This window comes from Phocoena sinus, chromosome 7 (genome assembly GCF_008692025.1).
Source record: "Phocoena sinus isolate mPhoSin1 chromosome 7, mPhoSin1.pri, whole genome shotgun sequence".
NCBI lineage: Eukaryota > Metazoa > Chordata > Mammalia > Artiodactyla > Phocoenidae > Phocoena > Phocoena sinus.
Window position 1 is genome coordinate 75,196,128 of NC_045769.1, and position 27,638 is coordinate 75,223,765.

The following is a 27,638-nucleotide window of genomic DNA, read 5'->3' on the forward strand; positions in this document are numbered from 1 at the left end:
TTATACTCGTTGAATGCTCAGTGCCAAGTGCTGTTTAATTCAGTTTCCCTGAGGTCATGGAGGGAGGGCTTCCACTGTGCCATGTACTTACAATTTTTAGAAACAGAGTAGGTGGCAATGTGGTTTTACCTTAAGCGATTTAAAAAATTCCTAGCCCAGTGAATTTTGGAAAATAAAGACTAGGTACAAATATATTGCAAATCTGTAAGTTGGCATTAAATATATTGATTGGACTGAGAATTTGGTAACAGATTAACATTTTTATCAGTCAATATAATCACAAGACTTGAAAATTATCTGTGATTCTTTCTAGGCAAGGACATAGGGAACAAGTAAATGAAGTACAAGGTCATAACACCTTACTGATAATGGAAATAAATGAGAAATCAAGTTAACATATTTTAAACAAGTCTTCCCTAAAAGATGGGGCTGGAAATGATATGAAGCAGATTTGCCTACTAGCACAGGACTAATTAAAATATGTTTAATTGATAGAGATTGTTGATTAATTATGTTTTCTTGTAATCTCTGCCAGAAAACTCAGATTTGGAGGTGTATAATTCAGCTTCATTTTCCATACACTGCCTTTTTAAAATTTGCAGCTTATTTTATGTTAAACTGCATTGGGGGATGCAAGTTATGAGCAATATTTCACTTAGGACAGACACCCATTAAGTTGACCTTGTCATTAAGAGAATCATGTGTTTCATTGCTGAATTTAAAGCTTTGATAATCATTTTAATGGTGCTTCAAAATGACCAGAAATCTCTAGCAGTAGGGATTACAAATTCTCACATTTCCCCAGGCAAATAAAGGACAAGACAGGCCACCTCGTCATGTTCCAAAAGGCTTTTTCCCTTCTTTATCAGATAAGTATTTATGGCAGACAAGCTACCTCTAGGCTTTATCGATGATAATGATAAACTGAGAAGGAATGACAGCTGAAAGAGAGAGAAAAAACATGAAGGGAAGCAGGAAACATCTCCTGGGGTGTCACCGTGCATCAGAGAGAGCCGCAAAGCATCCTAGGGAGCATGGGGGTGGGTAGACGAGGAGGAGTGTGTGGACTGACTCACCAACAAACATTCAGAGTTTTAAAAATTCCAGGAAGTTGAAGAAAGCTAAAGAACTCTTAATTTCTACATCTGATATTTTCTAAAAATTGAGCCATATTTATGTTTCAGATCGTTCTTGGGCATTATTATTTCTGTCCCCTTTTGGAATGCCGTAGTTTTGGAACATTACTACAATAACACAAACATGGGTCAGGTAGTACCGGGATTCAAGCAGTGCCTATCTGCCGTGGAACGCCAAGTCCTTTGCAGATGTTTTCTTCCTCTGCTATGTTCTGTTAGAATCTAGGGTAACTCTAAAAGTATTTGGCTGTTAAGTTGTTTCTCAGATGTGTTCACAAGATGATTTACCTTCTGCAGCTAAAACTTGTCACTTCCTAGTCATCTAAGGCAGAACTTAGAATTTTCATTCTATTTCATCTCAAAAATAACTTACATATCATATTGTAGTTTCATCAACATAATATTTTGTTTGTTTTTTAGTCATTTCTCTGATTTATTTTTTGAAAAAAACCTGAGATGGGAACAAGGTGCAATGGCTTTCAAGTCTTCATTTTCAAGGTCAGCGTGCAGCAAATAAGTGTCATGGAGATCTCACTGGTGTGTCACAGTGGGTTTTTTGTTGCCTTCTTATTCTGGAACTATAGGCACTGCATTGAATATGTATAGTGTCCTCATGCTTGCTTCCCAATCCCAGTTCCAATCCATTTTACCTTGTTCACTGGAAACTTGTGGCTCTTAATCATAGACTTCCCAGAGAGGCAGGCCAACAAGGTACTGGGAGATGTGCACACAGCCCTGCTATTTTGCTTCTCAGCCAGACACAATCAAGTGTTCCATGCTCTTTTCAAAGAAACGTCTCCCTCAACCCCCATATGCTAACCAGCATAATCCTCTCTGTTAATCATCCTTCAATATGCTTTGTTAAAATTCCGCGTCACAGGTGTCAACAGTGATGGCAATAACCATTATCCTCACCCAATGTGGTTCTCTACATGTAGACTTTTACTTCTGTGTTGAATGAATCCTTAGGCATCACATTACAGCACCAGTGGTCTCCAAATTGATTTCAGTCATTTACCCCATCAGTAATAGACCTTTTGAGCATGCATTTACAAACTATGCATATATATATATATATTTAATAGATATGAATATAGAACTATACTATAAATTTGATATTATAGTATAAATATAATGTATATTATATTAATAGTTTAGTAATTATGTAGTAGTAGTGATATTAACATAGTATATTAAAAACTAGTACTAGTACAAATTAGTATCTAGTACATTATAAAACAGTGTAATTCTCCTTATATTCTATCATATACACAAAATATAGGCAACAAAGAGCATGATAAGAAAGAAAATGTAAAAATAAATACAAGGCTAGTTGTTTTCTTTCCAAACTTAATTGACTGCCTTGAACACCACCCTGGGGTTCGTGCATCACTTTTGCCAAATGTTACCTTATTCTAACAGAGAACATTAATGGGTTTGTTACTACAACAAAAATATAATTTTAAATTATTTTATATCTTCCTATAAGACATATATTGTGTGACTCGCTGATTTATTCTTTGACTTAACTTAGCAGTCCTTAAGATAATATTGAAAGTAATTTGCATTTCCTGATGGGGTACTTGTGAGGTGGTAAATAGAATATCTTGAGTAGTAATAAAGATTAAAATTTTTCTCTGAATAGATTTAACAGTAAATAATTTACAAGAGGTTGATTGTGACTTTATGGGAAAAAATGGAGCTAAAAGGACTAAAACATTTTCCTAAGATTCATGAGTGAGCCTAAGACAAAAGTAGAAAAAGGAAATAGTTCCCCAAGCCTCAGTGTTCTGAAACAACTACCTTGGAACTTTTAATTTTTATAATTCCTACAACTAAAGGATACACTTACATCCTTGTTCATGTATGTAGGAATTTTAAAAATAATATAATAAGATGGTCAGTCAAAGCCATTAGTTGTAGCTTCTATGTAAATCACATATGTCCAAAATTCTTCTCCTTTAGATAACTTTTCAAAAAGAAATATACAATCAAGAATGGGAATGTGGGCTTCCCTGGTGGCACAGTGGTTGAGAGTCTGCCTGTCGATGCAGAGGACACGGGTTCGTGCCCTGGTCTGGGAAGATCCCACATGCCACGGAGTGGCTGGACCCGTGAGCCATGGCCGCTGAGCCTGCGTGTCTGGAGCCTGTGCTACGCAACGGGAGAGGCCACAACAGTGAGAGGCCCACGTACAGCAAAAAAAAAAAAAAGAACGGGAGTGTACGCATTGCTATATTTAAAATAGATAACCAACAAGGACCTACTGTATAGCGCAGGGAACTCTGCTCAATATTCTGTAATAACCAAAATGGGAAAAGAATTTGAAAAAGAATAGATACATACCTATGTATAACTGAATCACTTTGCTGTACACCTGAAACTAACACAACATTGTTAATCAACTATACTACAATATAAAATTTTAAAATTAAAAAAAAATTAGGTTAGTTGAGAATGACTTAACCCCTAGTGAGGGATAAATATTGTATAATTTACTAACAAATATTTATAAATATATATAAATCAAGTAATGCATAAATTGGTCATAAACCAATAAATACTTTCTCTAAAAAAAAGAAGAAAAAACGAGAATGGAAATGTATGCTTGTTTCTCCAATTGGCATTTTTAGATATTTTAACTGAGACAGATCACTGACTAAAATATAAGTTAGTGCTGAATGACGATCTCTCTTTTTTTAATTGAAGTATAGTTGTTCTACAATATTATGTAAGTTACAGGTGTACAATATAGTGACTAACAATTTTTAAAGGCTATACCCCATTTATAGTTATTATAAAATATTGGCTATATTCCCCATGTTGTACATGATCTCTTTTTAAACATTACCTATAACTTCGGCCCATATACATTGCCTTCCACGTCCAAATATCATTTCATAGGTCTTTTCTTTTTGGCATGTGGAAATGTTTTTTTTTTAATTATTAATTCTTAACATTAAAAAAATATATGATGGATACTCTTCAGAATTTTATGAAAACTATAGGCTCTCTTCCCGGGACAATGTACCTGTTTGCCTTTGGTCTTACGAAAGGTTAAGATCTTTGTTCTAGTATGACTATAGTACAAAATCTTCTTTCACACCCCCCGTTTCATAGGAAAGTTATTTTTAATAAAGTTATATATAAAGTGAAATTTACTTCTTTTCCATGAACTTGAAATTGTAGATGTGCCTCCAAGGTAGCAGCTTAAAAAACAGGATTAAGGAAACAGTAAGGAGGGAAGAAAAACATGGTGCAGTCTTCTACTACAATTGACTGTTTCAACTTTTGAAGGTGGCTGAGTCAGTGTGAGTGGCAAGAGAATTCTGCAAACCATGGGGCTGATTTCAGAATTTGATCATTGGAACCTGGGCTGTAAGGCTTACGCATTTCTGGTGGTCTGTCAACAGCATTTGCCATAGTGTTAAAGAGATAGGTGGGCTGTGAGATTTGAGGGGATTGAAGTCAGAAGTGGAAAGAGAAAGGAAAGTCCTGTATAGATTTGGAACTAGGAAAAGCCCATGACCTGGAAAGAGTCCTATTGGCCTAACCATGCTGAAGACTGGTTCAGAGGTAGGTCTGTTTGAGAAGAAAAACTAGGACTTCCTTATTTGGTCTAACTGAGGCTAAAGGAATTCTCCCCACTATGAATAAATAAAATAGCCATGACAGAGATTGCAGCATTTACCAGGGCAATACAGAATTTAGATTTTACTAAATTGGTAAACAGAAAATTCTTGGGAATTACATTACCTTAAATATCATCACAGAACTCCTTGAGTCTTTGTTAGAAATTATGCCAATGTTTTTCTTGTTTAATTAAGTCTCTTAGATCAAATCATCGTATATTATTTTTCTACATCAGGGGAACGATTTGTAGACATTAAGTGCTTGTAAACAGTTTCCTGCCCCAGGGCCTTTGTACATGTGCTTTTCTCTGATATTTTTATGACCACCCTCCCTCATCTCCTTGGATTTCCACCAAAATGACATACTCTTTGTGAGCCACTTCTGATCATCCTATTTAAATTGCAACCTTTCTCTAAATTCCTTATCCCTTTGCCTTGTTTTATTTTTCTCATTATTTATCATGATGCCACATCAACAATATCTTTCTTATTTTCATATTTATTTTCCATCTCCTCCCAGTGTAATATAATCTCTATGGTGGAAGAATGTGTGTTTCTTGTTCACTGCTGTATTTAGTATCTGGAGCCATGCACAGAGGAAGCGCTTGATAAATATTTACTGAATGAATAAATGGCTAATGGAAAAATAAGTAATTTCTTTTATTCATCTATCAATATTTACACAGTATTTTCTACATGCAGGTCACCATAGTGGTCACCTGGGATAGGATAGTAAAACATGACGTGATCTCTGCTCTGAAGGAGCGTACAATATATCCAAGAAGACAGGCCCATAAATAAATTAATATAATATAATGATATAAATGACATAAAATACTAAGAGACTGCAGAAGAGGGAGCTGTTGACTCTTCCTGGGGCAGACAGGAATTGCTAAGGGGTTGACCTCTGAGCTGCATTCTTAAGGATGAGTAGGAAGTCACTAGGGAAAAAAAGGGTTGCAAAAGGAGAACGAGTTTCATTTAGTTGCAGGGATATATGGGTATAATCAAAGAGGCTGCTGTTGGGGCAGTATTTTCAGGCATGTGAATGGAAATGGAAAGAAAGAATGACCATCAGCACTTTGGCATCGAGTACCTCCAAAGATCACCCTTGGCTAGCAGCATGGACTGCTCAGTACAATATTTCTCTCTGTGTGGTCTTCTTTGCCTCTTAGCCAGCATTATGCTTGTGCTCAAAAAGAGCCACCTCATTCTCTGATTGTTTTTTGCCAAGTTGGTGTGTTGCCTGTGATTGTTTCCCAGCATTCCACAGCTTGAAGTTTGCTTTAGTGTATCCTTATGGTGTTTCTTATGCCTGCCCTGCTTGCAGGCTACATATGTTGTACCATTTTACACTTGGAGACCTTCCAAAATGTGTGAGAGAAAATGAGACCAAAGTGGTTGCCTTTAACCAGAAGTGGGTAGACAGGCAAAGAATCCTAGATTCCCAGAATCAATTGAAACAGACTTGAGAACTCAACTAGTCAATTTTCTGGACTCTTGGCAGGATTGCACAAAAGCCAGTCCAGGAATACCACTAACATTTAGTCACACATGACTAAATGAACTTTTACTTTAATTCTAAGTAGCAATTGGCTATTAAAAATTGAACATTGAGTGTACAACCTTAAATGCGTAGAATAATGGAAGCTTCCATTTCTGGTAATGTATTTTTTCATCCAAGTGACAGGCACCATGATGTTAAAAAATGAAATAAGTTTAATAATGGTCTTCCATTTCCTGGAATAAGTTACCAAACTGTTAAGAAATTAAAACAATTTTGCTCTTTTGTAAAACATGATGCTTGGCAGGAATTCATTTTTGAGAGGTCTATTATTGAGATGGAATCCTTTAATCTTCACTTTGATACTGACCTTTCAGAGTGATGCAAATGCTACTGGTTAGAAGGCAACCTTCTGTAAGGTAATCACATCCAAGCCTGTAATCAGGGCCTTATACAGTCTACAGTCTTACGAAGAGTCTGTCTTTGTAATGGCACGAAAAGGAATTATTGGAGACTGAGTAAGCCGGCGATTGCTTAAGAGATATGGCAGGTATTGTAACATACCATCAAGATACAAGACATGAGCCATCTCCTCACAAAGTTCTTACACTAATTGGGGAGATTGCACATATACACCTGAAAATACTACATGGTACGTGATGAGTATTTGGAACAAGACTTGTGATGACATTGTGGCTAAGCATTCTGGACAAGTGGTCCATTGACCAGTACTGCAGACAATTAGTGGTTGGAGAAATCACTATGTGTTGAGGGGACAGAGGAGGTACTCAGGGTGGAAGTGAACTTGAATGGGTTTGAAGGGTAGGTTTTGCATGGATCAAGAGAAATGGCAGGAATATCTTGGATTAGGAAATGAAACATAACAAAGCACATGAGTAAATGTGTAAAATGGTCAAGAATAGAGCATACATGGCCAAATTGGAAAATTCCACTCAGAGGGTTTGACAGAAGCCAGAGTATATTTGGAGTCCAGTGAATGCCAAGATGACAATCTGGATTTTATTCTTTTGGAAATACAGAGCCGGAGGAGACTCTGATCAGAGGAGAAGCAAGATGAAAACAGTGCTTTAAAGAAAGGAAACATGAGTCTTACACCTTAAAATATTAACAAGGCACAAGACTAAAGAATGGTCAGGAATGTATATTAGTATCACCCAATACAGTTAGAGCAGTGGTTAAGAATGATAATTCCAGAGTAATACTAGCCGAATTCTGGCATCACCATTTATTAGCTGTGACCTTGGATAAATCAGTTAACTCCTTAGTGCTTTATTTTCCTCATTTATAAATTATGGATATTGATAGGGATTACCTCATAACTTTGTAGATGAGCTGATTTGCATAAGGTTTTTAGAACAGTGCACAGTAAGACTTTAATGAATGTTAGCTAGTTTTATTAGAGAACAGTGCCAAACGGCGTCCATGCAGAGAGCATCGATCAGATTTCTACACATCTCTAAAATGGAAATAATGGTGACTCTTACATTGCAGGGATGGGGGCATGATCAAATGAAATAATTCCTGTAAAGGTGTCTGGTACAGAGTAGTCAGTAAAGATTATTAATTGGCTAATCCATGGCCATCAATTTAAATCAGATATCTTTAAGTTCAGTTGGACTTGTTTTGTATAATTGTTTGGTAAAAGTTCCTGTGGTCTCTGGCCTCAGAAGTCTGACTTAGATCAGATACCTTATTTGGGTTTCCTGTAGAATGTCAAAGGCACATGAAGGAAAAGGCTTTGTTTGGGGAAACTTGATACTTTTCTGTTACTGCCAAGACAAACTCATTTTGGACAAATAAAAATTGATTTGGAAATTTTAAAATAAAAATTGCAAACCAAACAGGATGTAGTCTCGTTAAGGAGGAAATGATTCATTGGATTAGCGTAATTAGATAGGCTCTATTTGTGCAAGACTTAAACAATCACTAAGTTCTTTCTTTAATAACTTAGTGCTGCTGTCGCTGCCCAGCTCTGGTCTATTCTAGGTGGAAAATGAAAAGCAGCGGGAGGAAAGCACACAGATTTCCTGTGTGTGTGCGTGCGTGCGTGTGGGTGAGTTTGCATGCATGCACACACATCTACTTAGTGCCTTTGCTGCTATCAACTTTTCTTACAACTTTGTGCTTCCAAATGATTTTGAAATTGTAGTGTGTTTTTGGCAGAGGATAGATTCCTCACTTTGAATAAAAGGTAGTGAGATCAATGGCAGTAAGCCGAAACTGTCTGAATGTAAAAGGGGATACTGCTCCAGCTCTCTCTCCTTTTCTTTTCCCCGTGAAAGAGAGGTTAGAGAGTGGCATGTGGCTAGAGCAGTTGCAGCTACATGATGGAGGACGGGAGAGCTGTCACCTGCTTTGCTGCGCGGGGTGCCCAGCTTAACCCATCTTTCTTTGGCAACTGTGCCCCAGTGAGAAAAGCTAGCAGTCCATATGTTGAGTAGGCACCATGCCATTTTGACAGGCGTGAGTGTCGGCAAGAAAGGGACCATGTATGAGCATCAAATGTGTTTGTTGTGAGAAGGATTCTAGGCCAGGAATATTAAAATAACTGTCTGTCCTTAGCTCTAGCACATATGGTTGAGGAGATATGCTATGATGACTCACATTAACGTTGGAAAAAATATATATAGAATACACAACCATGCTAAGTAAGTTTCTGCTGTTGATAAATCGAGCCTGGAATCTTCACAAAGGAAGGTTGTAGAGAGACATATATAGTGATAATAGACTCTTTTCTATGTACAAAATAGAATCGACTTAACGACTAAATTCCCATACAATTACAGTTCCACTGAACTGATGAACAGACCAAAGGATACTGTCAGAATTTTGCTGGGAGGTCCTCAGGTATTTTCCAACACTATTTGAAAAGTAAATGGGATAGAATGGGTTCATTCAATATTTCAATTCCAAAGAAATTAAATTAATTTTAGCAACGTTAGTTTAACTATTTTCCTGCTACAGGGACCATTTGTTTTAAAATCATTAAAGGGTTTTAAATGACATTGTCCTGACATTTGGTCTGATTAAATTAAGGGAATTAGTATAAAGTCGTTTTATTTCTCCTTAGCTTTCTAAATGAATTGTACATTTTCCCATGTAGGAAAAGGAATTATCGACCTGTTTTATACTTATATCAATTTGTGTGTTCGTTAACTGCATAAATATTTAGGCATGGAACTGCTTCCATTCGCAGTTCAAAGGTTCCACAAGGCTTGCTTAACTCCTTGGAAAGCCAGCACTGTATGGGGCAAAGGGGATAGGATATATAGTCTAAAGAGCAATAGGTAAGATTTAATAGTTGTCCACAAGGTGTTTAAATTTATACCTGTATGCATACATACACATGCTCCCTCCAGAACCACACAAGCTTAGCATTTGTCATTTTGAAGCCTAGGGAGGTGCATCTAGTTTGCCTCTAGTTCTAGTAACTTGGCCTCCTAGGGAAATGCTCTAGTAACGATCTAAATATATATATATTGGGGTGTACCTCACTAAGGAATGTGTTGCTTCCTAAGATCATGTTTCTCAAAGATGAGAAACATCTTTTAACATACTGTACGATTCTCTGATATTCTATGTTTATTGCCTACTTTCCCTGACTAAAATGTAATCCATAAGGAAGTGCTTTTTGTAGTTTTTATTATTATTATTAATTAATTTTATCACTATATCCCAATAACTTACCTAGAACAATGCCTGGCACATATGGGTAACTCAGTAAATATTTTGTTGAATGAATAAATTAATAAACAAGGTTATTCTATGGCGACACCGGGAAAGGCAGATGCCTGGGCTCCATTCATTGTTAGTGCCAAGGGCTGTAGCCACTGTGATCTCCATCAGCTCCCTCTATTCTCAAATAAAAATATTTTTTTAATATGGCCAATTTAATCATTCTTATGTAAAGTGTGAATAGAAGTGTATTTAGGAAACTTTAATATCGATATTGCTCTGTAACATACACACTAAGTTAAAAAGAGTGCGCTTGCTTTGCAAACATAGCCTCGTGGCAAAACTCCCAGCTTCCTCTTCCAACCAGATGGCCTCCCCTAAGCCCTACCCTTCGTAGAATCATGGAGATGGAGCTGGCCCTACCCCAGATCCAAATCAGAACAGCTGGAGTGGAACTGGGAATCAGAATTTTCACAAGTTGCCCAGGTGAGTCTTATGCAACACTAAGGTCTGAGGACACTGAAACCTGGAACGTCCTATTATTACATAGATTTTTTTTTTTATTCCTGTTTTCATCCATGGCTCTTATGACATTCACCAACTTTGCAGTGGTAGCTGCAAATCCCAATTTTATGGCTGCCTGAAGTTGGGTAAAGGCTGATTCATTATCTTTAATATGAAATTTAGTGAATGAAGGAGCAATTCCATCAGGAGTTTGGACTGGGCAATAAATGAGGAACTGAATGTTTCTTTGATTGCAGATTTCAGTTCTCCACAAACTCTAGAACTGTCCCTGGAAAACAAAAGAAAATGAAATTTAACCTTATAAAGCACCAGCCTTCTCCCATCCCACACCCTGGGATGCACATAGGCTGGGTCTCCACAGTGTTCTAACGCAACTCAGGAGAAGGTGCTTCCCCCTGGCGGACACATTTTGAAAAGATGCCCCTCTCTGGGTGTACCAATTACAAAATGATGTTTGTGTCTTAGTTTGACTCAAGGCTGGCTGAGAGGAGCCTGGGCTAGGTTTCCCACTGCTGTGGTGCCCTCTTGGCTAACGATGTCTTATGTAGGGAGCAACAGCCCAACTGTGCAATTGTATGGTAAGGAGTTCCTGATAATTGGGGTCAAAAGTTGGTCTTTGGTGATGAGGTAGTGACAGAAAAGAACGAATGCTTAGGGAGGTCACCAATGATCTACTGGGTCCAGAGATGAACCCTTATATCTTTGCTACACAGGAAGCATCCTGTTGTAATAAGTGTCCTTTGATGAAAAGTTGTAAATCTCTTCTTGTTCAAATGATAGGGAGGTGTGATTATTGCTTTTGAGAAATCCGTAAAGAGAAAAATTCATTTACATGGTACTGAGGACAGGGCAAGCTCTCAGAGTGCGAACAGAATGAATCCCTTGGCAGCTGGGCAAAAGATTAGAGAAAATACTTTTGAGATGGTAGCCATTAGGAAACACGAACTTGTAGGTCTCCACCTCTGCTACACACTGGCTACATGGCTTGAGACAAGTCATGTCACCAATCGAAAACTAGCATCTACTTCTTGGGTGTTGTGGAATGATTTATACGGTGCTTTATAAGTTGAAAAGTCTCTATTCCTGCCCTGCAAATAGGTCCATCTGTACCATTTTTCTAGATTCCACATATATGTGTTAATATATGATATTTGTTTTTCTCTTTCTGACTTACTTCACTTTGTATGACAGACTCTAGGTCCATCCACATCTCTACAAATGACCCAATTTTGTTGCTTTTTATGGCTGAGTATAGCAGCACAGGGAGCTCAGTTGGGTGCTCTGTGATGACCCAGATGGGTGGGATGGTGGGGGTGGGTGGGAGGGAGGTCCAGGAGGGAGGGGATATATGTATACATACAACTGATTCACTTTGTTGTACAGCAGAAACTAACATAACATTGTAAAGCAATTATACTCCAATAAAAAAAATAAGTTGAAAAGTGTCAATGTTAATGCTTATTTTGGAAGAGTTTATTTTATCATGGTAAGGACTTTGATAAGTTTTTAATGCTTTTTTAAAGCCTATGTGTATATTATACATTTTGAAGAGACAAATGTAAACCTTTAGGATCTGAACATTTGTGTGTCTTCTCTTTCTGAAATGACTGCCTTCCTGGGGTACTAATCTAAAAATATTTGTGTAGTGCTCTTATATTGTAGTAAATGTGGTTAAATATAGAGGATATCACCAAGAGTAGGTAATCTGAATTCCTGCCAAGCTAGCATCAAAGGTTATGGGGAGATTAAGGGATTTTTCCCCCTAATCAAATGTAAGAGTCTCAATGGGTCAAAAGGGGTTCTGTTTAAAAAAAAAAGAAAGATTTCAAGAATTTCTTGAACAGTGAATCTGACCGGATGGCATTATTTATGATTCTCAAAGTTTATAGTTCATCAGTGTACATTAGAATCATAGGTGGTCTCATTTGAAATGTCGTTCTTAGGCTCCAGTCCTGGAGACTCTGATGCAGTAGATCAGGGATGGGGCCCCAGAATCTGTATTTCAATAAGCACCTGATACAGGTGGGCTGAAGACCACACTTTGAGAAATACTGGAAGACGTGATCTCAAAGATCAATCTGCACTTCAGCTTCCTTGAGTCATTTATTTACATTGAAAGTGTTTTTCTGAATATTTTTCGGGAATGTGAGCAAAGCATTTCTTTTACGACTCACATAGTTGTAGACAAGAAAATCTTCATGAAATTTCCTCTGGATTTCTTCTACACTTTCAAAACTGAAAAAAGAAAACCTTTGATGTTTAAATAATCATTCAGTATCTCAGATGCTATAACTAATTGTTTGAAAATGATGTGTTTATGCCAGGAATTATTTGAGACTTTTGAAAAATACAGAGGGTAGAAATGTATTATACTTACATGGAGATACTGCTGAAGTTTCATCTGAAAAAGCAAGAGCAATATAGCTTTGACACTTCTACTTAGGTAATTTAAACTACTACCTTACAACCTGGGCTGCAATTAAAATCACCTGGAAACTTTAACCAATTTCTTATATTTAAGTCCCAACTCAGACCAACCAAAAATTAATTTCTGGGGACGGGGGAAGGCATAGATATTCTTTAAAAGCTCCAGAGATAATTTTGCTGTCTACTAAAGCTGAGAATGACAGATTAAGCTAAAAGATAATTATTAATAAAACTTTTGGTTTGATATCTCTTTATTTTGCATGAAACTAAGAAAATGTATTTGATTTCTAATCTCATTTGAATGCAAAAGAGAAAGCATTAATTACATTTGACAAATATTCACAAATGTGATTTCTGACCTCATGGAACTTACTAATTAACAGAAATAAATATTTTTGCTTCCAAGGAAATCAGGTATCAGCTACAATTCTGGGCACATCAGTTTGAATGGAGAGAAAATTCCTGGCACTGGCTAAGGCTAAAAGTTAGTAACCTAACTTTGCAGAGGCTGTTTAAGCTCCCTTTGGATTCTGTGACTACATATGACCACAAGAAAGATGATGGTTACTGAGCCGTAGTCACAGAATCTGAATTCTTCAGTTTCCCATACGCAGAGTTAATATATTAAATCAAATATATTGAATGATTTAAAATATTTATTAATCATATAGTGTATGAAAACTGTGGTTTATCAGGTAGAATGATTTTCACTGGAAGTAACAAAAACCTCTGATAATAATAAGGTGACTTATTATCACACAAAATTAAAAAGTAAGGCTATTGGTGGACTCTAAGTGAATCAATAATTTCATGAAAAACTTCAGTTCTTCCTGACCTGTTCTGCTGTCTTAAGCAGTGGACTTATCTTGAGTCTGGTTCTCCTTGTGGTTGCAAAGGGGAAATTGGTTCCCTGTGTCAACTGACCCTCCAAAGCCTTGCTCCCAGCAAGCTGGAGCCAGAGAGACAAATCTTTCACATGAAGCACAGAATGCAAGTCTTTCCCTTTAGTCTGATTGGGCCCACTCAGGTCATGTGCCTATGTCTAAATCAGTAGGAAACTGTAGGAGAAATCCATTTATGGATTAACCAGACTCCATCTCTGGAGCTGGGAATAAACTCATCTTCCCTTTCATGATAGGAAGTGGTGGGAAGTTGAACAAAATTGAGTTCCTGACGGAAAGAAAAAACAGAGGAAGTGGAAGCTGGTTAGGTTTTGAAAACCTGAAGTTTTCAAAATGATAAATGTTGTGGATTTAAGTGGAAGAGACATTTTTTCTGCCTTTAATAAATATATAATATATACTTTTTGCAGGCTCCTGTGCTTTTTCTAAATAAAACTAATTATGCATAACTATTATCAAAGAATTCTATTAACTGATTACAAATTACTCATATAAAGAATGGTTCAATTTACATGAAGGCAAGAGATTTAGAGTCATCTAAATGCATAAAAAGGAGAGATATTTATCTTACTTCCAGGGGTTATCATGCACTGTTCAGAGTAAATCTGGATTTTTCTTCCAAGTTTAAAAAAGAAACATTTACACTGAATTGCTTGGGGTGGTCTTCTGCAGTCAGAAAGGAGTGTGTCTCCTCTTTCTTCAAATGCCTTTCCCAATTCCAAGACCTTGATAGCTTGGAACAATTTCAAAGATTAATTTGAACGTAGCATACTTTTAAATTTAGTGTAATGGAAAAGACTTCAGATGCTGGTGGCAGGCACCTTTGTTTAAATCCTGCCCTGCCTTCACCCATCACTTTATTATTTGTGAAATCTTGAGTATGTTAATCAGTCATATTGGGCTTGTTTCCTTATGTATGAAGTGGAGTTAAAAATAGAACCTGGGCTTCCCTGGTGGCGCAGTGGTTGGGAGTCCGCCTGCCGATGCAGGGGACGTGGGTTCGTGCCCTGGTCCGGGAAGATCCCACATGCCGCGGAGCGGCTGGGCCCGTGAGCCATGGCCGCTGAGCCTGTGCATCCGGAGCCTGTGCTCCACAACGGGAGAGGCCACAGCAGTGAGAGCCCCGCGTACCGCAAAAAAAAAAAAAAAAAGAACCTACTTTATAGGATTGCTTTAATGATTAAAAGTATTAGAATTAGAACTGTGCCTGCTATTTAGTAAGGGCTCAATACATATAAGCTAATATAATTAGTTTTCTAAATAACCTGTATAGGTTTATCATCAAAATGATTATGAAAATTGTACAAATAAGAATAGGTAGCACTTACTAAGTTCTTACTATGTTCTAGGCACTGTACAACTGTGAAATTCATGTAAACGGCACATTTTCTTCTTACAGCAATGGCATGAAGTGAATATTATTATCAACATTTCACAACCTGAAGGTTAGAGAGTGTAGGTCACATCCTCTCATTCCCACAGCTAGCAGATGGAACCAAGATATTAATTCACAACCATCTATATTCTTTCCCTGTTCTACGAAGTAAAGTATTTTCTTACCATTTTATAGTCTTGCAACAGAGTTTTACTGAGTATTTAAAGAATCTGAGCTGCATTTTATTTTTCTCCAAAATATTTAAAATACCTTTAAGTGAAATAATAGGAAGTAAGCTGTAGGTCAAAGGCTGCAAACTTAGCAGCACAGGCTAAATCTGCCCTACACATGTGTATGGTTGGCTTCTACAGTCTTCACATTTGTTTCAATTAATAGCCAACATTTAAAATTGGGAGATTTCAAGTAAGAATAAAGAGGACTGGCTTCTATTCAGGTTCTGGAAGTTCTGACAACTCTGGTTCCATGTGTTCAGTGAAAAACCATTGACCTGCTGCTAAATATGGCAGCCTCCTTTTGACTGGACATACACTCTCGCTGGATCATGCTTACTTGTCCACTCATTTCAGTTATCAACCTCTCCCCGGACGCATTTTAATTTTTAATCTTGCTGTAAAACGTTGTGAAAGTGACTTTCAGTACGACTTATTTTTCTTGGAGGAAAATAATTAACTTTCCACTTAGTTTTCCTAGTATAAACTTAAATACATTGTTGTCGGCAAAATCCCACTCCCCCACTTTGATATCAGAGTTGACGTGCTCATCAGAAATGTGACTCAAGAAAAAAATTTCATGCCCTCTGCTTGCCTAATACAGGGCTTTCTGATCCTGGGTTGAGCAGGGATCAACAACCAGCCTTAGAAGCATGTCCCTAAAACAGCGCATTTCCTTGACGTCAGATCAGGTTTTCAAGTCATTAGGTCCTTGGTTCAGCTAGTATTTAAGATCTTAACACATGAATCATTCATAGAGTGAAGGAAAGAGCCTGCAGAATGTCTTCCTCTGGGGCAGGCATATGGATGAGATGTGGTATTGGAGGGTGTCCAGAACTCAGATTTCCAGAGAGCTTGGCAAGAATATGGAGAGAGGGACTAAAAAGTAGGAGGTTCTTTTAAAGCTTAAAGCATCTGTGCCAGTGGGACAAAAACATTGTCACTTTCATATTTTCAGCCCTGAAACTAAGGAAGTTCTGTGGTTGTTTATTCTAGAAATATAGGTGTGCCTCCTTTCAGGGAAAATCAAAATGCAAAAATCCACATTTATGGAGAGAGACTGGGAATTTGTGTCACAAAATACTGTCCTTTACTGGATGATTTTCTAGACTTTCTTTCCTCCTTTTTGCTTTCTTTTTTCCCTTTCTCTTTCTTTCTTTCTTTTCTTTCTTTCTTTCTTTCTTTCTTTCTTTCTTTCTTTCTTTCTTTCTTTCTTTCTTTCTTTCTTTCTTTCTCTTTCTTTCTTTCTTTCTCTTTCTTTCTTTCTTTCCCTCCCACCCTCCCTTCCTTCCTTCCTTCTTTCCTTTTTTAGTAAGTAAGCTTCCTTGGGACATTTATGTCATAGTTATGGTTATAAAAATTATAAGCAGATAAGAAAACTAGGGCTTAGAGAAGTTGCTAAGTTTTCATAGCAATCTTTGTGAGACCCAGGATGAACTGATCCTAGCTTCCTGGGTTTAACTGATCTGAGAGTACAAACTAAACCCTGCTTTGTATCTCTCCTACACTTCAAGTCCCCTAACTGCCAGTGCACCATATTTCCACAAAATATGTTCACCAAAACTAAGGATTTGTAGTTAAAAATCCAAATCCAGGTCCACATGAAACTGAGTACTTTTCTATGTATTGAAGGTCTTTTATTTAAAAGCAAAGGAAGAAGATTCTTGAGAACTATTAGTAGCAACATTTTGGCACCTTTATTCACTGAATTGTTGGGAAGTCCTTCAAATGAATAGAGACGCGGAAAGGAAAATAACAATGCTTCTGTAAATGGAAAAATCCACAATATCTTTCAAACATTTTCCAGAAGACTGAACTTTTGTACACTCTTTGTTGTTTTAAAATGTGCTCATTTGTTTGAATACTTATTTGTAATGAGACAAGTGATAGTCATGCCAATGTATGAGTGTTCTTTTGAATGCAGGGAAATAAAGCAAAAGGGAAATTTCACATGAAATAGTTTTTTGGTTTCTATTTACTACTGTAGCATCTTCTCTAAAGAGCCATTTTGAAGGTGGAAAAAAAAAGTCTTTTAATAGTATTTGCCTATTTTTTGTAATATAACCTATTCAATTGCTTCAGAAGTTTGAGGAGGTACTGGTTTATGGGAATCCTTAATAAAATTATGACTTAACAGAAAACAGAAGTTACTTGGATTGCTTATTCTTAAATTATTAAAAAATTATTTGGTAAAGGGGGAGGGGCTTATGACTACTGATTCAGAGATGGCTACTTAATGGTCATCAGTCTTATTCCTGAGAGGCAGGAGGTAGAGAAAGAACAGAAATTTCGCATAAGCTGATGATGAATAATTCTCTATGTAACATCAGTAAACCATTTCCACAGCCATATTTAAATTGTTGCATTATGTTTGCCAAAGATCCAATCATGAACAGTGGACAACTTGATATGTCTAAATTTTTCTTTTTGACTCATGGAAATAAACAGTCAGCACCTTGATTCAAGGATAGAAGCTCTCCAGCAAAACCAATAGCACACCAGTAAGGGGTTTGCATTTTTTCATTGAGCTGAAAGTGAAAAGACTTTTACAATAAAGAAATCAAGTTGAGTAAATGTAAATAACGAAGCTCATCGGCAAATGGTAGATACAAAATATTTTAAGGTTTCTGTCAAGGAAAATATTGTAAATAGATGGCATCTAAGTTTTTAATATATTGCTAAATAAAAACATTTAGCACAAGAGGATGCATCTATGCCTTTATTACATTGGTTATTACACATGTATAATTGCATAAACTGTGCACTTAGGAACATTTTCTTTATTTGTTTTATGTGGAATTATGGCCCTAATTTAAGCAAGTACGAATTGCTTGTACCCTCAACAGTGACTCTGAGGTTAGTCATGTGACTTCCTTGATCAATGGGCTGGTGGCAGCCTTCAGGCAAGAGAGTCTTGGAAAAACACTTGCAGATTTCTATTTTCTCTCTTCTTCTCAGCTTTCACCATTAGAATACTCTCAGGCTAGGTTGCTGAATGATGAAAGACAAATAGCCTAGTCACTACTGTGACTATAGCCAGATAACCATCAGAAGTGTGAGTAAAGCCCAGACAAGACCAGCCCCAAAGTTTAGCTTGATGCTGACATGAAGGCTTGTAAGCTAAGTAAAGGCTTATTATCCTAAGCCACCGAATTCTGAGGGGGTTTTATCATGCAGCGCTATTATGTTATATATAGAAATACTTTATTTTTATTTTTGGGTTGGCCCAAAGAAGAAAGACATTTATAATAAAGGTATCAAGAAAAATAGATATAAATAGCTATGTTTATTGCAATTGATACGTAAGAATTTTTTTTGTTGTTTCAACATGGGAAATATAGCAATTAGATGACAATTAAATTCTCGTTATTGTTAAAAGCAAATATGTAAGGGAATTCCCTGGTGGTCCAGTGATTAGGACTCTGTGCTTCCACTGCAGGGGGCACGGGTTTGATCCCTGGTCAGGTAACTAAGATCCCACATGCCACGCGGTATGGTCCAAAAAAAAGAAAAAAGCAAATATGTAATTGGTTGACCAGCATAGATAAATGAAATATTTATTTCTTTATCAGATAGAATGTCACACATGTCAGACTGTATATCTTAGGTATGTAAGCATGTTTTCCCTGACTGCCTTGTAAATGTAGCATGAGTGTATTCTATATGGTTAATGCTAAGCTTTTCATGTGTCTTTCTTCATTTTATGCTAGAGTTCTCTGCAATTGGATTGATCTCAAAATTGGAACATTTTCAAAATACTTGAGATAAAATCAAGGAAAAAGCGAGGTGAAAAAAATCTTTAGAGGTAAAACAAGATTTAGGTTTTATATCAAAATATGTCTATCAGCGAACTGTTGTGATATGGATCTTCCCAGATGGGCAAGTATCAATCCTATTGAAATAGCAGTCTTCTTGATAATTTCCACTCAAATAACACACCACAAATCAACAGAGCTTATTTTGAGAGGAACATGATGTAAAATGAGCCATATCTGAGTCTTCTTGCAAATGTAAATTGCTAACTGTGAGAAGCTTCCGAAATGTGTGGACTTGAATTTTATTGGCTTAAATAGGTATCTTTAAAATGAGGAAATTTTAGATCTTCCTGATTCAGAGGTACTGTGTTCTCATTCTGCTACTATAGTTGATCTGGTTGCAGAGACCTGGGTAAGCCATGTGCTCCCAATCCCTGGCAACCATTGATCTTTTTACTGTCTCCATAATTTTGCCTTTTCCAGAATGTCATATAGTTGAAATTATACAGTATGTAGCCTTTTCAGATTGGCTTTCTTCACTTTGTAAAATGCATTTAATTTTCCTTCTTGTCTTTTCATGGTTATATAGCTCATTTCTTTTCAGTGCTGAATAATATTCCATTGTCTGGATGTACCAAAGTTTATTTATCCATTCACCTACTGAAGCACATCTTTGCCGCTTTCAAGTTTTGGCAATTCTGAATAAGCTGCTATAAATATCTGTGTGTAGGTATTTTGTGAATATATGTTTTTAACTCCTTTGGGTAGATACCAAGAAGTATGTCTGATATGGTAAGAGTATGTTTAGTTTTCTAAGAAATTACCAAACTGTCTTCCAAAGTGGCTGTGCCATTTTCCATTCGACCAGCAATGAGAAAGAGTTCCTGTTGCTCCACATCCTCATTAGCATTTGATGTTGTCAGTGTTTTGGATTTTGGCCATTGTAATAGATATGTAATAATATCTCATTTTTGGTCTAATTTGCATTCCCCTGATGACATATGATGTGGAGCACTTTTTCATATGTTTATCTATAATCTGTATATCTTTTGGTGAGGTGTCTGATTAAGTCTTTGGCCCATTTTAAATCAGGCCATTCATTTTCTTATTGTTAAGTTTTGAGAGTTCTTTGTTTATTTTGGATAAAGTCCTTTATCAGATATGTCTTTGGCAAATATTTTCTTCCAATCTGTGACTTCTCATTCTCTTGACATTGTCTTTCTCAGAGAAGTTTTTAATTGTTTAACAATTATTTCTTTCATGGATTTTGCCTTTGGTGTTGTATGCTATGTATTTTCACTTTGGAAAAGATTTTATGTATCATCCAGTACAGCCCTGCACTAGTACAGGACTCTCTTGAAAATGGCCTTACAGTCTTTGCTTGGCCATTTTCAATGACTAACAACACAAACTTCATGAGGCAGTCCATTCATTTTTATTTATTAGAAAATTCTTCATAATCTGATCCTCCTCATTTCTCACCGTAAAACAGTGTAAAATGTATCTGTTTTTTCTTCAATGTGACCAAGCATTCAATAGTCAAGATGATTCTTATATCTACACCACTAAGTCCTTTTATTTTGTCTCATGTAGAGAGGTTTCTATATCCCTCATTATCAGAGTCAATCCCATAATTGTCTCTGGACACACTGTTTAGAGATATGTTTCTTCAAATGAACTAAAGCAAAGAATCTAAGTGTGGTCTGTTCACTGTAGAACACTGGACTTCTATTTCTCAATCCAGTCTGTCTATTTCCATCAGTCCACCAGTACACCTTAAATTGATTTAGCCTTTTTGTCAGTTAGAATATAATGAGAAAAATCAGGAAATACCCTAGATATTATAAACAGAGAAAATTCAATACAAATAATTGGTTCTACAAGTAACGAACAATTAAAGGAAATGGGGAGAGGCAACCTAGAGATCAGCCATGCCAGGAAGTGTCTGTATCTACAGGGCTGGGGAGTCAAAAATAGGAGGTAGTGTAAGAGAGCCCAAGATCTGAGTCTACTTGGTAGAATGTGTGGACACCATGGGAGGGACTCTCTAGCAGACCTGTAACCATAGAAGAAAAGTGTCGGTTGCTGGGGATGTCACCTATGGCAGATAGGAATCGGGGAGGGAGAGAGAAAGAAGATGAAGACAGCAAGGAAGCAGCAGCACCCTGACTTGTCTCTCTGCCTTCCGATCTTCCACCAGTGCTTCCTATGAGTTGAACATAATATAAACCAGTTATTGGGAGAGCCTGAAATATTGTTCCCTATGATATAAAGATGAGCAGGGGAAGGATGAGGAGTGGATCTGACAGCAAACAGGTGACCAGTGGGACACCTTCTTTATTCGAATTTTACATGCATCACAAAACAGAAAAACGAGTTCACATTTCTACTTCTAATAGTTATCAAAATTGCCCTTTCCCATTTACAAATAAATATACAGAATTTTTCTGAATATGTATCTCCTCTGTCTACTTCATTGATGAAGACAATGTCTATCACTGTAATTTCTCCATCTTTATTGATGGAAAAATTACTTATCAGAATGAGGAGATCATTAGCAGACCCCACTGCCCAGGGGCAGGATGACTGCACATCAGTGAGGGCAACATGGCTCTTCCTGTAATATCTGAATCTATTGGACCATCTTTGCTCAAGCAAGGTGGGTTCTCCTTGTATATCCAGTCTCCTTTGGATAAAAGAAAAAAAAAAGAAACAGGATATATAACTCTCATTATTTCCTATGCCTCTGGATTTCTCACTTAATTACTTCTTCTGCACTGTTTATTGACCCTTTTAGGATTTCTAATATTTGGTCTTTGACCCCAGTTCCTAACACAGGGCTCCTAAAACTCTTGTCATTTCCTAAGTAATAGGATGGCCTTTTATTCTAATGACATGAATCTTGGTGGAATCCAGTACAGCTTCAGGATGGGGGCTAGTTACCAGAAAGACAAAGCTATGATTAAAAGGTTGGAAATTTCTACCGCAGCCCTCATCCTCTGGGAAGGGGAGAGGAGATAGAAACTGAGTTAATGATGAAACCTCCATAAAAATTCCCACAGTACAGGGTTTGGAGAGCTGCCAGATGGGTGGACATACATCTACATGTTAGAAGGATGGCCCACCCCAACTCCACAAGGACAGATGCTCCTGCATTTGGGACATTTCCAGACCTTGCCCTCTTCATCTGGTTGTCAACTGTACCCTTCGTCATACTGATTATTATATAATAAACCAGTAAACCTGTTTTCCTGAGTTCTCTGCACTGTTCTAGAAAATGATAGAATCCAAGAGGGCATTATGGGAACCTCTGATTTGTAGCCAACTCAGAGACAAACTGTAGGTAACCTGGGGACCTACTGCTTGAGGTTGACATCTGAAGTGGTGGGCAGTCTTGTGAGACTGAGTCCTTAACCTGGTCCACACTAATTGCAGGCAGTTAGCTTGGTGTAGGAAACCCATATATCTGGTGTCAGAAGTATTGTGAGCATGAGAGCAGGGGAGGAAATCAGTGTGTTTTTCCAATACAAGTAATCTCTTCCATTAAGAAGAGTAAACCTTTTATAAGCCCACATTGTTTGCTAAAGCTTTTCACCTTTCTCCCTTTTACTTATTGGATTTTTGTGAGATTTTCTACATTTTTGTTGTCTTTACCTCAATTCTATGCTCATTTTCTGTTATTAGGATCTCATACCATCACTCTGTTCTCAATAAGGAGATAGCTTTCTGTTCTCTTTCGTCTGACCTCTGGGGAGCATTTATATGGACAAACACTTCCTTTGTAGTTTTCTCTTCCTCCATTTTCCTATGACCGCTGTCTCCTGGCTTTTACAACTCTAGCTGCTCCTCAATTTTTTTGGAAATCTTTCCCACCACTGCCCACTCCTTAGTGTTTTTATCCCTTACTGTTTGCTCCTCCTCACAGATTCCCAGAATGATTATGTCCTCTCCCAGTGCTCTGGTACTTCGTTATGGCTCTCAAATCCTGCAGCTTCCATTTGTGAGGTGTGATGCTTTCCAGGGCCAACGGGTTCCTTCAGCACTGGCCCATGTTTCCCCTTCAGTCTCACATTTCCTTCTGCTCAACACTTTAACTGCTTATTAAATATTTGTTGCATAACGAATGAAACTTTCAACATTATTTGTGAAGTTTAAGTAAAGTTGTGACTGACTAAGATCACTCAGGTAATAAGTGTCAAAGTACAGTTTCAAAGCCATTTCTCTACTCTAAGCGACTTCACTTTAAGCCACAAAATAGCAATGTTTAAAAAACAGCTTAGTATTGTTCTATAAGATAGTATTTTTTAAGGCAGGACCTCAAGTTTTATCCTCATTATATTCTTCTGTGTGTCTAGCACCATGTTTTTTTTAAAAACTATTTTGTGTCCAATAAGTTGATTTTAAAGGAATTTAAATGTAAAGAAGATGGAAAATCACTTGAGCCTTTACCAGCCTTTACTGGTATTCATATGTCTTCAGTGGCCACACAAACAAATTCAGTGATTAGAGCAATTCCATGATTGCAGCTAAGCGATAGGGAATGGTGAGGACTATGGTAAAATAGAAAGCTTATGTTTTGTTTAAATATATTCATATAAAAATTAAAATATATATATTTATGCCAAACAAAATATCAGTGGACCAATATTGATTCTCATTGTTTTCAATCCTTGCTTCAATAATAGCTTGAATTAGAAGCAGCTTTGACTGGAGACAGCCAAAACTGCAGCAGAATTTTTACTTTATAGCCAATCTTATACTTCTTGATTCAAGCTGAAAATTAATGAGTTGTCCATTCCACAGATGCTTGATGATAGAAAAAATAGTCTATTTGAACAAGAGACCAAAGGAAAAGAAAAAATACAAAAGCATGTTGTCTTGGTGTTTTCTTAGAATAATAAAGAGAGAAAATGTAGAGAGAAAAGAAGAGAAGAGAAATTTTCTGCCCCACGGTCTTCATGAATCCTTATTTTGTTCAGCATAAAATCAAGACTTCTCTGGAGGACTTTTAAAACCCTTTGTAAAGGAAAGCAGCTGAGATCCAGAAACTAAAGACTTACCAAGAGAAATCAGTTCATAAAAGGGATATCAGAGAGACCTTCAAGAGGTCTCTTGAAGGAGGAGTAAGACTTGAAGATCACCTTCCTCCCCACAAATACATCAGAAATACATCTACATGTGGAACAGCTCCTACAGAACACATACTGAATGCTGGTAGAAGATCTCAGACTTCCCAAAAGGCAAGAAACTCCCCACGTAGCTGGGTAGGGAAAAAGAAAAAAGAAAAACAGAGACAAAAGAATAGGGACAGAAAAAACAAAAAAGAATAGGGACAGGACCCGGACCTCTGGGAGGGAGCTGTGAAGGAGGAAAAGTTTCCACACACCAGGAAGCCCCTTCACTGGTGGAGACAGTGGGTGGTGGGCGAGGGGGAAGCTTTAGAGCCACAGAGGAGAGCACAACAACAGGGGTACAGGGGGCAAAGCGGAGAGATTCTCGCACAGAGGATCACTGCCAACCAGCACTCGCCAGCCTGAGAGGCTTGTCTGTTTACCCGCCGTGGTGGGTGGGGGCTGGGAACTGAGGCTTGGGCTTCGGAGGTAAGATCCCAGGGGGAGGACTGGGGTTGGCTACATGAACACAACCTGAAGGGGGCTAGTGTGCCACAGCTAGCAGGGAGGGACTCCGGGAAAAAGTCTGGACCTGCCTAAGGGGCAAGAGACCATTGTTTCGGGTGTGCAAGGAGAGGGGATTCAGAGCACCAACTAAATGAGCTCCAGAGACGGTGGCTATCAGCGAGGACACCAGAGACAGGCATGAACACAGGCATGAGCAGCTAAGGCTGCAGCTGCAGCCACCAAGAAGCCTGTGTGCGAGCACAGGGCACTATCCACACCTCCCCTCCCGGGAGCCTGTGCAGCCCGCCACTGCCAGCGTCCCGTGATCCAGGGACAACTTCCCCGGGAGAACACACGGTGCGCCTCAGGCTGGTGCAACATCACACTGGCCTCTGCCGCCGCAGGCTCGCCCCGCATTCCATACCCCTCCCCACCTGGCCTGAGTGAATCAGAGCCCCCTAATCAGCTGCTCCTTTAACCCCGTCCTGTCTGAGCAAAGAACAGTTGCCCTAAGGCAACCTACACGCAGAGGTGGGGCCAAATGCAAAGCTGAACCCTGGGAGCTGTGAGAACGAAGAAGAGAAAGGGAAATCTCTCCCAGCAGCCTCAGGAGCAGTGGATTAAATCTCCACAATAAACTTGAGGTACCCTGAATCTGTGGAATACCCGAATAGACAATGAATCACACCAAAATTGAGGCAGTGGAATTTGGGAGCAACTGTAGAATTAGGATTTGCTTTCTGCATCTAATTTGTTTCTGGTTTTGTGTTTATCTTAGTTTAGTATTTAGAGTTTATCATCATTAGCAGATTTGTTTATTGATTTGGTTGCTCTCTTCCTTTTTTTTATATATATATAGATTTTTTTTCCTTTTTCTCTTTTTGTGAGTGTGTATGTGTATGCCTCTTTGTGTGATTTTGTCTGTATAGCTTTGCTTTTACCATTTGTCCTAGGGTTCTGTCTGTCCATTGTTTTTTTTTTTTTTCATTTTATTACTTTCTAATTTTTTTAATTTTTAATAATTTATTTTTATTTTAATAACTTTATTTTATTTATTTATTTTAATTTTTTCTTATTTTCTCCCTTTTCTTCCAAGCCGTGTGGCTGACAAGGTCTTGGTGCTCTGGCCAGGGGTCAGGCCTGTGCCTCTGAGGAGGGAGAGCCTAGTTCAGGACATTGGTCCAACAGAAACCTACCAGCTCCACATAATATCAAATGGCAAAAGCTCTCTCCCAGAGATCTCCATCTCGATGATAAGACCCAGGTCCACTCAACAACCAGCAAGCAACAGTGCTGGACACCCTATAACAAACAACGAGCAAGACAGGAACACACCACCACCCATTAGCAGAGAGGCTGCCTAAAGTCATTATAAGGTCAAAGACACCCCAAAACATACCGCTGGACTCGGTCCTTCCCAACAGAAAGACAAGATCCAGTCCCCTCCACCAGGAAGCCTACACAAGCCACTGAACCAACCTTAGCCACTGGAGACAGACACCAAAAACAATGGGAACTACGAACCTGCAGGCTGAGAAAAGGAGACCCCAAACACAGTAAGTTAAGCAAAATGAGAAGACAGAGAAACACACAGTAGATGAAGGAGAAAGATAAAAACCCACCAGAACAAACAAATGAAGAGGAAAGAGGCAGTCTACCTGAAAAAGAATTCAGAGTAATGATAGTAAAGATGATCCAAAATCTTGGAAATAAAATAGAGAAAATACAAGAAATGTTTAACAAGGATCTAGAAGAACTAAAGAGCAAACAAAAAATGATGAACAACACAATAAATGAAATTTAAAATTCTCTACAAGGAATCAATAGCAGAATAACTGAGGCAGAAGAACGGGTAAGTGACCTGGAAGATAAAATAGTGGAAAAAACTACTGCAGAGCAGAATAAAGAAAAAAGAATGAAAAGAATTGAGGACAGTCTCAGAGATATCTGGAACAACATTAAATGCACCAACATTCAAATTATAGGGGTCCCCAGAGGAAGAAGAGAAAAAGAAAGGGAGTAAGAAAATATTTGAAGAGATTATAGTTGAAAACTTCCCTAATATGGGAAAGGAAATAGTTAATCAAGTCCAGTAAGCACAGAGAGTCCCATACAGGATAAATCCAAGGAGAAACATGCCAAGACACATATTAATCAACCTATCAAAAATTAAATACAAAGAAAAATTATTAAAAGAAGCAAGGGAAAGGCAACAAATAACACACAAGTGAATCCCCATAAGGTTAACAGCTGAACTTTCAGCAGAAACTCTGCAATCCAGAAGGGAGTGGCAGGACACATTTGAAGTGGTGAAATGGAAAAACCTACAACCAAGATTACTCTACCCAGCAAGGATCTCATTCAGATTCGATGGAGAAATTAAAACCTTTACAGACAAGCAAAACTTAAAAGAATTCAGCACCACCAATCCAGCTTTACAACAAATGCTAAAGGAACTTCTCTAGGCAGGAACCACAAGAGATGGAAAAGACCTACAATAACAAACCCAAAACAATTAAGAAAATGGGAATATGAACATATGTATTAATAAGTACCTTAAATGTAAATGGATTAAATGCTCCAACCAAAAGACATAGACTGGCTGAATGGGTACAAAAACAAGACCTGTATATATGCTGTCTACAAGAGACCCACTTCATACCTAGGGACACATACAGACTGAAAGTGAGGGGATGGAAGAAGTTATTCCATGCAAATGGAAATCAAAAGAAGCTGGAGTAGAAATTCACATATCAGACAAAATAGTCTTTTAAAAAAAGACTATTACAAGAGACAAAGAAGGACACTATATAATGATCAAGGGATCAATCCAAGAAG